Source organism: Lissotriton vulgaris, unplaced genomic scaffold, assembly GCF_964263255.1.
Source record: "Lissotriton vulgaris unplaced genomic scaffold, aLisVul1.2 SCAFFOLD_355, whole genome shotgun sequence".
Classification (NCBI taxonomy): domain Eukaryota; kingdom Metazoa; phylum Chordata; class Amphibia; order Caudata; family Salamandridae; genus Lissotriton; species Lissotriton vulgaris.
The window spans coordinates 415,837-425,442 of record NW_028251757.1 but is presented as its reverse complement, the minus strand read 5'-3'; positions in this window follow the sequence as shown (position 1 = coordinate 425,442).

The window sequence follows — 9,606 nt, the reverse complement described above, 5'->3', positions numbered from 1 at the left end:
GCCGCGGGCTGCGGGCGCGCCGCTGGTGCACCGAAGGCGTGTCAAAGGCAAGCACGTCTGCGCCCGTCTGTGACCCGTCCGCGACCAGCACCAGGAACCCTGGACCTCCGCCCCACCAACGCTACGACCCAGCAGCACTCCACGCACTCAACCCAGGCTGCAACAACAACTGCAAGCTAGCATCACCAGCCGACACCCATGGACCCTTCAGCTGTCACCGCTGCCGGCAAACCTGCAGCATCGCCAAGAACACGGATCCAGCACAACCCGTCCACAAGAACACAACCAAACCGAAGACCCTGCAATGCATCCTCCTCAACGTCCGATCCCTCCACAAACACGCCACGGAAATCTGGGACCTCCTCGACAGCACCACCCCAGATGTAGCCTTCTTCACCGAAACCTGGACCAACACCACCTCGGGACCGGACATCGCCATCGCCATCCCCCAAGGATACAAGATCTCCAGGAAGGACCGCCCCACCCACCCAGGAGGAGGAATCGCCATCGTCCACAAATCCAGCCTCCGCCTGAGCACACTCCCTGACGAGTCCACAAAACTGATGGAACACCTTCACTTCAAGATACTGGCCAGCCCCACCGCCGCCCTCCGAGGAACCCTCATCTACCGACCCCCTGGACCCCGCGGACCCTTTGCCAACTCCATCACAGACATTATCTCCCCGCAGGCCATTGTATCCACCAACTACACCCTGCTGGGAGACCTCAACTTCCACCTCGACAATCAACTGGACCCCAACACCACATGCCTCCTGGACAACCTCCACAACATTGGACTCCGCCAGATCGTGACCGAGCCCACGCACTCAGCAGGATACACCCTCGACCCCCTCTTCACTACAGGAAACTCCATCACCTTCAGCCACACCACTGAACTCTCATGGACCGACCATTGTTGCGTCCACTTCACCTTCAGAACACCCACCATCCACAGACACCAACACCTGCTTCCACAAAGAAACTGGACCAAAATCACCGATGACCAGCTCACCTCCTCACTCAACAACTCCACCCCAACCATCGCAGAAAACAACGACCCCAACACCGCAGCCCGAACCCTGCATAGATGGATCTCGGACAGCACCAACACCATAGCCCCCCTCAAGAAAAACAACAATACCTGTGCCAAGAAAGCCAGATGGTTTACCACCGAACTTCGAGAGTCCAGGCGCACATGCCGCCGCCTCGAAAAGACCTGGAGAAACACCAAATCCACAGAAGCCCACAACAACTTCAGAGCCGCCACCGACGCCCACCATCAACTCATCAGAGAAACGAGGAAAAAAGCGATTGAAGACAGAATCTCCACCCAAGCACACAACAGCAAGGAACTCTTCAGCATGATCAAGGAGTTCGCCCAACCCACCAGCAAGTCTACCGACATCCCTTCCTCACAAGACCTCTGTGACAAACTCAGGATCTTTTTCCACCACAAAATCAAGAGCATCTACGACAACTTTGACGAAGACAACCAACACACAGTACCCTCACCAACCACCCCTGACACCCGGAAACCAGCGATTGATGACTAGACAGCCCTCACCACCGAAGACATACTGAAGACAATGAAGTCAATCCACTCAGGGGCCCCCACGGACCCCTGCCCCCACCACATCTTCAACAGAGCCGCCAACACCATCGCACCCGTGCTCTGCCACACCATCAACCGCTCCCTGGCGACCGCCTCGTTCCCCGACGACTGGAAACACGCCGAGGTCAACCCCCTCCTGAAGAAACCCTCAGCGGACCCCACCGACCTCAAAAACTACAGGTCCATCTCCCTGCTCCCGTTCCCAGCGAAAGTCATCGAGAAAGCCATCAACAGCCAACTCGCCACATTCATTGAAGAACACAACATCCTCGACTCCTCCCAATCCGGCTTCAGAAAAAACCACAGTACGGAAACCGCCCTCCTCGCCGCAACAGACGACATCCGCACCTTACTGGACAAAGGAGAAACAGTAGCCCTCATCCTCTTCGACCTATCAGCGGCGTTCGACACAGTCTCCCATCGCACCCTAATACGCAGACTCTACGATGCAGGAATCCAGGACAAGGCCCTCGACTGGATCTGCTCCTTCCTCTCCGGCAGGACGCAGCGGGTCAGACTCCCCCCTTTCCTATCGGACCCCACACCTACCACCTGCGGAGTCCCCCAGGGCTCCTCCCTCAGCTCGACGCTCTTTAACATCTACATGGCTCCACTTGCCCCCATCGTCAGAACCTACGGACTCAACATCGTGTCATACTCAGACGACACCCAGCTCATCCTCTCCCTATCCAACGAGACGAACACCGCCAGACGCAACTTTCGAGAAGGCATGGAAGCCGTCGCCAAATGGATGAAAAACAGCTGCCTACAACTAAACACCAACAAAACAGAAGTACTCATCATGGGCCCTAACCCCGACGCCTGGAGCGACACCTGGTGGCCCACCACCCTCGGAAACCCGCCTACCCCCACAGACCATGCACCCAACCTGGGAATCATCCTGGACTCCGAGCTCAAAATGGACCGCCAGATCAACTCTGTCTCATCTTCCTGCTTCCACACCCTCCGCCTGCTTCGTAAGACCTTCAAATGGATCCCCCTCGAACACCGAAAGACAGTCACTCACACCCTGGTCACCAGCAGACTCGACTACGGCAACGCACTCTACGCCGGAATAAACAAAAACCTCATCCGCAAGCTACAGAACATCCAGAACGCCGCCGCAAGACTGCTCCTCAACCTGCCAAAACACTGCCACATCTCCCAGCACCTGCGCACACTCCACTGGCTCCCCGTCGAGGCGAGAATCACCTTTAAGATGCTCACCCACGCACACAAGGCCCTCCACGGCACCGGACCAGCATACCTGAACAGCCGACTCAAATTCCGCGCACCCCAAAGGACCCTACGATCAGCCCAGCTTTCCTACACCGTGGTCCCTCGTACCAGAAAGACCAGATCGGGAGGCCGCTCCTTCTCCTTCCTCGCGGCCAAAGCATGGAACGCCCTTCCGCTCCACCTCAGACAGACAACATCGCTCCCCATCTTTGCAAGAAACCTCAAAACCTGGCTCTTCAACAGAACCTCTCCTTGATGGAATGGAACCTGCACCCCCCCTTCCCCCTCACCCCTAGCGCCTTGAGACCCTCATGGGTGAGTAGTCGCGCTTTAACAAACTCCTGATTGATTGATTGATTGATACCTGATGCCAAGAGGTGCAGTGAGCACAGGACCTGGATGTGGGTGGGGATGGAGTGTGTCCTGCATGTGGGGTGTTCAACGAAGGGTTTGAGTTCCTCAATTAAACCATGGATACTCTCTTCATCCAGTCTGTAGTGTGTATAGATGTCCTCCTCAGTGCGCTGGAACATAGTAATGAGTGCACGGAATATCCTCTCCTGGCGTCTCCTCCTCTGTGCAGCAGCTCTGAGTCACAGCCTCCTGGCTATCATGTACAGCCCAGCCATTGTGGAAAGAGTCTGTTGCATTCTGGGACTCCTTAAATAGTTTGCACCTGGTTACCTATCACCTGCTCCTACTTGGTGGTAATTGCGATTCTCTAAATTGCGAATTTCGTGAATTCTCAAATTGCGATTTTTTCATACATTCCATAGCGATTTCTTAATTTGCGATTTCCCATTTGCGAATTTCACTAACTGAGAAATCATAATTGAGAAATCGCTAGGGAATTCGCAGAATTCTGGGTCTCGCAACGTAAGGAATCGCAATTTTTGCGATTTTTTATTTTGCGATTCAATTTTGCTTCATACATTGGAAATAGCGAATTTTTATTTGCAAACACTGTCTTTTGCGATTCGCAGCGTTTGCGACTAAAAATTAGCTTGATACATATCGCCCTTAGCCATTTGGCACCTGTTGCCTGTCTCAGGTCACACGACTGGGTGTAGTTGACAGCTGGGATTCATGTATCAGTCAGACAGCCACACAGAATGTGAACTTAGTTGTGACTGGATGAACCATCACTGACTGGAGGGGAGGGAGCAGCTGGGCCCAGCCTTACTTACAGCTGAAGAGGATGTGTTCTGTCGCCACACAAAGGGCTGCTTGCCCAGTGTAGTTAATCTGGAGCCAGGACAGGGAAAGCAGGGAATCTGTGCATTTCAAAGGCATGTCTCTCAAAGCTTCTCCCCACCTCAAGGGCACAACTTGCGTATAAAAGAAGGACCTCAAACACCACCACTTCAGTACCCTTCTGGATAATCTGCCAGGAAGAAGGACTGCTGTGCTGCTACAAGGACTGCTACTTTGCTGGACTGCTGTTCTGAAGTAACTGCTGCCATGCTGTGGTGACTTGCTGCCTGCTTCCCTCTTGCCTGGATGAGAAGGACTGGAACTGCATCACTTGAATCTAGAACCCAGAGTGACTCCAATGGCTACTTGGCATCTATCCTGATCTGAAGCCTCAGGGACATAACAGGCTTCCGACAACCTTGCATCTGCACCTGGACTCTGCCATCTGTGAGTCTACCTTACCAGGTGGTGCCATCCTAGTCCTGGATTGTTGGAAGTGGGTATACCATGTTTACCAGCCTCTGTGGATCCAGTGCAACCCTGAGCAGAAACAATGTATCATCGCTGTTGCATAGATTGAACCCATCGTAAAAAATCACATGCCGCCACAGTCTCCATCACCTTCAAAATCACCATTGCGCAGTACACCCTTGGTGCAGGCCCTTGCATCTCTCATCAATGGCAGGCTCGATGACAACTCTGAATATTACATTGCTGCCTCACAGTTCTTCTGAGCTGATACATCGCCCTGACTGTGCACTGCTTGCATCCTTGACACCGGAACTCGCTTCGCAACCTCTGTTGACAGGATGCCCAACATCAATGAAATAGGACCTCACATCACATTCTCGTCGCATCTCAAACCGACTTATTACCTCTGCTGCACGATGCATGTTCAACGAGGATCCATGAAACACTCCACAAACAAGGACCTAAGGTGCTCTGTTCATCTGGCCTAAATAGGACCCTGTAGCCAGATACCTCTCATATTTGTGATATTAGTAATAATGCCCCGGCCCTGATCATGTGTGATTTTGATATGCACTTAAATCCAGCATAAACAGAAAGAGATCTGGCGGATATGCTGCAGGCTGCTTAAAATATACCACCTGCTAAATTTCCATATTATGCAATGCAGAAAGTGCCCAATAAAATGGAACACATTTTTATTGGAATTGGGATTCATCTGTTTTAGTGGGAGATCTCCAGCAGATGTACCAGCCAGTAAATCCTTCCCGGGGCAATTTGCAAGGGCCCATTGATTATGGCTTTATTCAGATATGGTTCTATGAACTTTGTAACAATTTTCAGATTTTGCATACAAGAGGGAGTGATCAATGGCCCACCTTGTACATGGGGTTGCAATTGGGAATATTGAATAGGGAACAACTGCTATTCGTTAAAATGGATTGGTACAATTAGGTAGTATTCAGAGTGATGGAATGTAAAAACCTAAACAAATCCTAAGGAAAATAGTGAAATTAAGGGGGGAAGGACTAAATCCAGAAATGGAAATTACTATTCATAAAATAAAATGCAAGCAGAGCATGCCAACATATTTAAAGAAAGGAAGAAGGAGTATTACATAACAAACTGAGAAAGGATGCTGTCTGTAAGAGCCTCAAAGGATTTTAGGGCAAAGGAAGGAGGAAACAAAAGTAAAAACACTTCAATATCTTTGCATAATCCTAGGTTGATTACATGCTGCAGCTAGATTCAGCAAAAAGCAAGGTAGTGTCTGGAGATTGGGCTGACCCGAATGAGGATCTTCTATATTATACATCCCTGTCAGTAAAATAGAAAGATGATAACAGGTATAAACCTGACCAGACAATGTTCCAGCAATCATAGTCAAATCCAATGCTGATTGATGGGCTAGCTTATTTCATATCACCTTTAATGGTTTCATAAAGAAGAGAAAATGTCCAGAGAGTTGAAAGGGAGCTATTAATAACCCTTTTTCTTAAAATATCCATTTAACCCTAAAAACTATTGCCAAATTGGTCTGATTGATATTGGGGTGAAGTTATTTTCCAAACAGATTCTCATGTATTTGAAGGATTGGGTTGAGGGTAAGAGCTTAATCCCTATTGAACACTCCATTATTGACCATTGTTTAAGTTTTGAACAATGGGCCAAAAATCAATAGAAACAAGAAGGAATTTGTTCTGTTAATTTGCTGATTTCCGTTCTAATTTTAATCTAGTTAATAGTACGGGTGTGCAAAATATTCAGTTCGGCCGGCAGATTTAGCAGAATTTTAGCAGCTCAGCATTACTTTTGTAATGCAGAGTTACAGATAAATTTAGCTTCCCCTAGTGCCATATTCGGTCACTAGAAGGACATCCAGCAAGATTGTTCCAACGCAGGTAGTCATACGTTGGCACTAGTAGTTAAGACCCTTCATGGTCAGAAGGCTGCCACTTGAGAAGAAAATCTACTTGAGTGGCAGCAAAATCAAGGCAAGTAGTTGTACCCTGTGTGGTGCCGTTCATGCTGATTTTTCAGCATAGAACGTGCTGTCCGTGATAGAACATAGAAACCTTCTCAGGGGTCTCACTGATATTTGGTCCTTTACATATTTATTTAGCTCAGATGAGGGAGACTACGTCACACAGAACCCTTAGCAAGTGTTTGAGGCAGTCTAAGGAGTACAGAAAACAGGGGCCTTATATATGCTTAGGGTTACATAGTCAGCATAAGACCAAGGGGAGGTCCTGGCACATGTAAGCATGCAAAATGCCTAATATGGGCATGCAAGCTCTGCTTGCTCAACAAAGTGGGAGGAGAGTTACTTCTCCATACAGCAGCAAAATAGCCTGACAGTTGTTCAAGAGAAGCAGGTGCATTTATGTGCAAGGCTCTGAAGAGGGAAACAGCACATGGCGAGCAAACGGCTAACTAAAATGGCTGCCAAATACAAAATGGCTTTCAGCTCATGTTAACAAATCCCTCCAATCTTTAACACCCACACTAAATCATGTGGAATTCTTTTGTAATGCCACAGAATTCTGCAGAGTGAAATTTTGTGAGTTCCCTAGTGTAAGTAAGTAATTAAAGTATTTATAGAGCGCATGAATGCTGAGGCATCTTGGCGCTGAATGTAGCATGTGTAATTTTCTGTTTCCAGGGACACTAGCAAATTTTCTTAAACATGACTCTATTAGGTTGTAGCCTAATACTAACCGTCAAATTGTTCCAAAGTTTGGCTGCCTGGTAGGATAGGTTTTTCTTTTAACTTTGGGGGCCTGAACTAGTCCTATATTGGCTGATCTAAGATCTCACCGCAGGGAGTACCATGGAAAAAGTTTCTGCATGTCCAATGCTCCCTCCATACAGTCTCTTATGTACCAAGAAGAAAGCTTTAAATTTGACACACTATTGGACCGGAAGCCACAGAAGGTACCTGATGCTACTAGAGAATGAGTGGTATTTGGGAATGTTAAGCAATACTCAAGCTGCGGTATTCTGTAGAGACTGAAGTTTTACCAATTGAAACTTGTCAATGCCCACAAACAACGCTTTCCCATCATCAATTTTTGAGAGTATTAGTGCGCTTACTACTGTTTTTCTAAGATCCAGGGAAATAAAAGGCAGAATTTTGTGCAGGATCTTTAATAAGAAAAAACAGGAGGAAGTCAGAAGGGTAATCTGTTCTGCAAAGTTTAACTGGTTATCGAACATCAATCCCAAAATCCTAACCTTGGCAGACCAAAGGGGGCAGCTTCCTGCCTCTGTTGGCCACTGTTAGACCTGGTATCATTGGCGTGAGTCTCCCTTACATTTTGACGGATTGCCTCCTCTGTTTCAATATGTTTTGCTGGTTATGTGCTTTGGGCACTGTGCCACTGCTATTCAGTGCCACAGTGCAAGTGCTCCCTATGTTAAATTGATGTACTAATTGGTGGTTCCATGATTGGGTTATTCGATTTACCTGTCAGCCCCTTGTACAGTGCACCATGTGAGCCCAGGGATTGTAAATCAAATGCTGCTGGTGGGCTTGCAGCACTGTTTGTGCCACTCACAGAAGCAGCTTGTAAAGTGTGTCTCAGGCCTGCAATTGCAAGGCCTTTGGGCAGTCTAGTACTGCCATGTCGACTTGGCAAGTGCGCCCTCTTGCCAGTCCCTAAACCTTCCCTTTGCTTCATATTAGACACCCCTTTGGTAGGCCCAAGGGCAGAGTGCATTGTGAGTATAAGGTAGGACATCCTCTGGTGTGTGTAGCATGTACTAATAGTGAACTACAGCCATTTCTGTTTTTTCACTATTGCAAGGCTACCTGTTCTCCATAGGATAGAATGGGCAGTTACATTATTACATTCTTATAATCCTAACGGACTCAGGGAACATGGTAGAAATTCGAATTTAGTATACCTGAACTCAGAATGATGAAACACATCTTTTAGTAAAGTTGATTTCAATATTCTATGTTTGAAAATACCACTTTTAGAAAGTAGGTATTTTCTTGCCTAACTGTCCAGGCCTGCCTCTGCTAGGTTGTGTATTTCTTGTCTGTGTTTGTGAGTGACAGGGCTGGGGGATTCCAGGAGACGGGCTGGGGCAGCCCAGTGGTGAATAAAGAGATCGGCATCTAGATGGGAGGGAGGAGTTGCACCTGGGACCTGAATAGGGCAGGGCCTTCCCTCTACAATGCTGGCTCCACCTTCTGTGGCTTGTCTGATGTCTCTGCCCTGCACTGTGAAAGGAGAGAAGCAATCTTGTCAACAAAGTGCTCCGGAGCTGTGCCTTCCCTCCCCTGTGCTGGCTTCACCTCCTGTGGGGCATCTGATGTCTCTGCTCTGCACAGTGAAAGGAAGGCGAGAGTAATGTAAACAAAGTGCTCAGGGACTGGTTTGGACTAGTCAGAGACCTCTCTGCCTTCAGATAGCAAAGGATTTGGGAGTATAACTATTGGGACCCTGATCCCAAGAAATTAGATCACTTCTGGAACAAGAAACCTTTTGCCAAGGAGAAGAACCAAAGGAAGGTGCAGGAGTTTGGGCTGCCCCTCTGCCAGTGTGCTGTTTGCTGGGTTGGCCTGCAGTGGTTGCGTCATTGCCAAAGAAAGGAGAAGGAACTTTTTAAGGTCTTTCATCATCTTCAGAATATTCTCCAAGGACTTGAACTGTGCTTGTCTCCTGCTGAAGTCTCAGGGACAAAAGACTTCGGGCTAGATGTAGGTAATTCCCATTTACAGACTCTTAAATACCGAATTTTACCAATTCGGTATTTAAGAGTCTGTAAATGGGAAGGGGGCAGATGTAAGTAATTTTAAAATCTGAATTACGAATCTGTAAAATTCGGTATTTACCGATTCTGTAAATACAGAATCGGTATTTCCCATTGATTCCTATGGGCTTTGAAGCCCATAGCAATCAATGGGAAATACCGATTCTGTATTTACAGAATCGGTAAATACCGAATCCTGCAAGGGTGCAGGGGGTGTCACTTTGACACCCTCTAGCACCCCAAGTACAGGCTTGTGTGCAATGTGGCAAACGTACATGCCCTAAGGGCATGTCTGTGTGTCACATTGCACAGGTGTGCATGCACAGATGTGC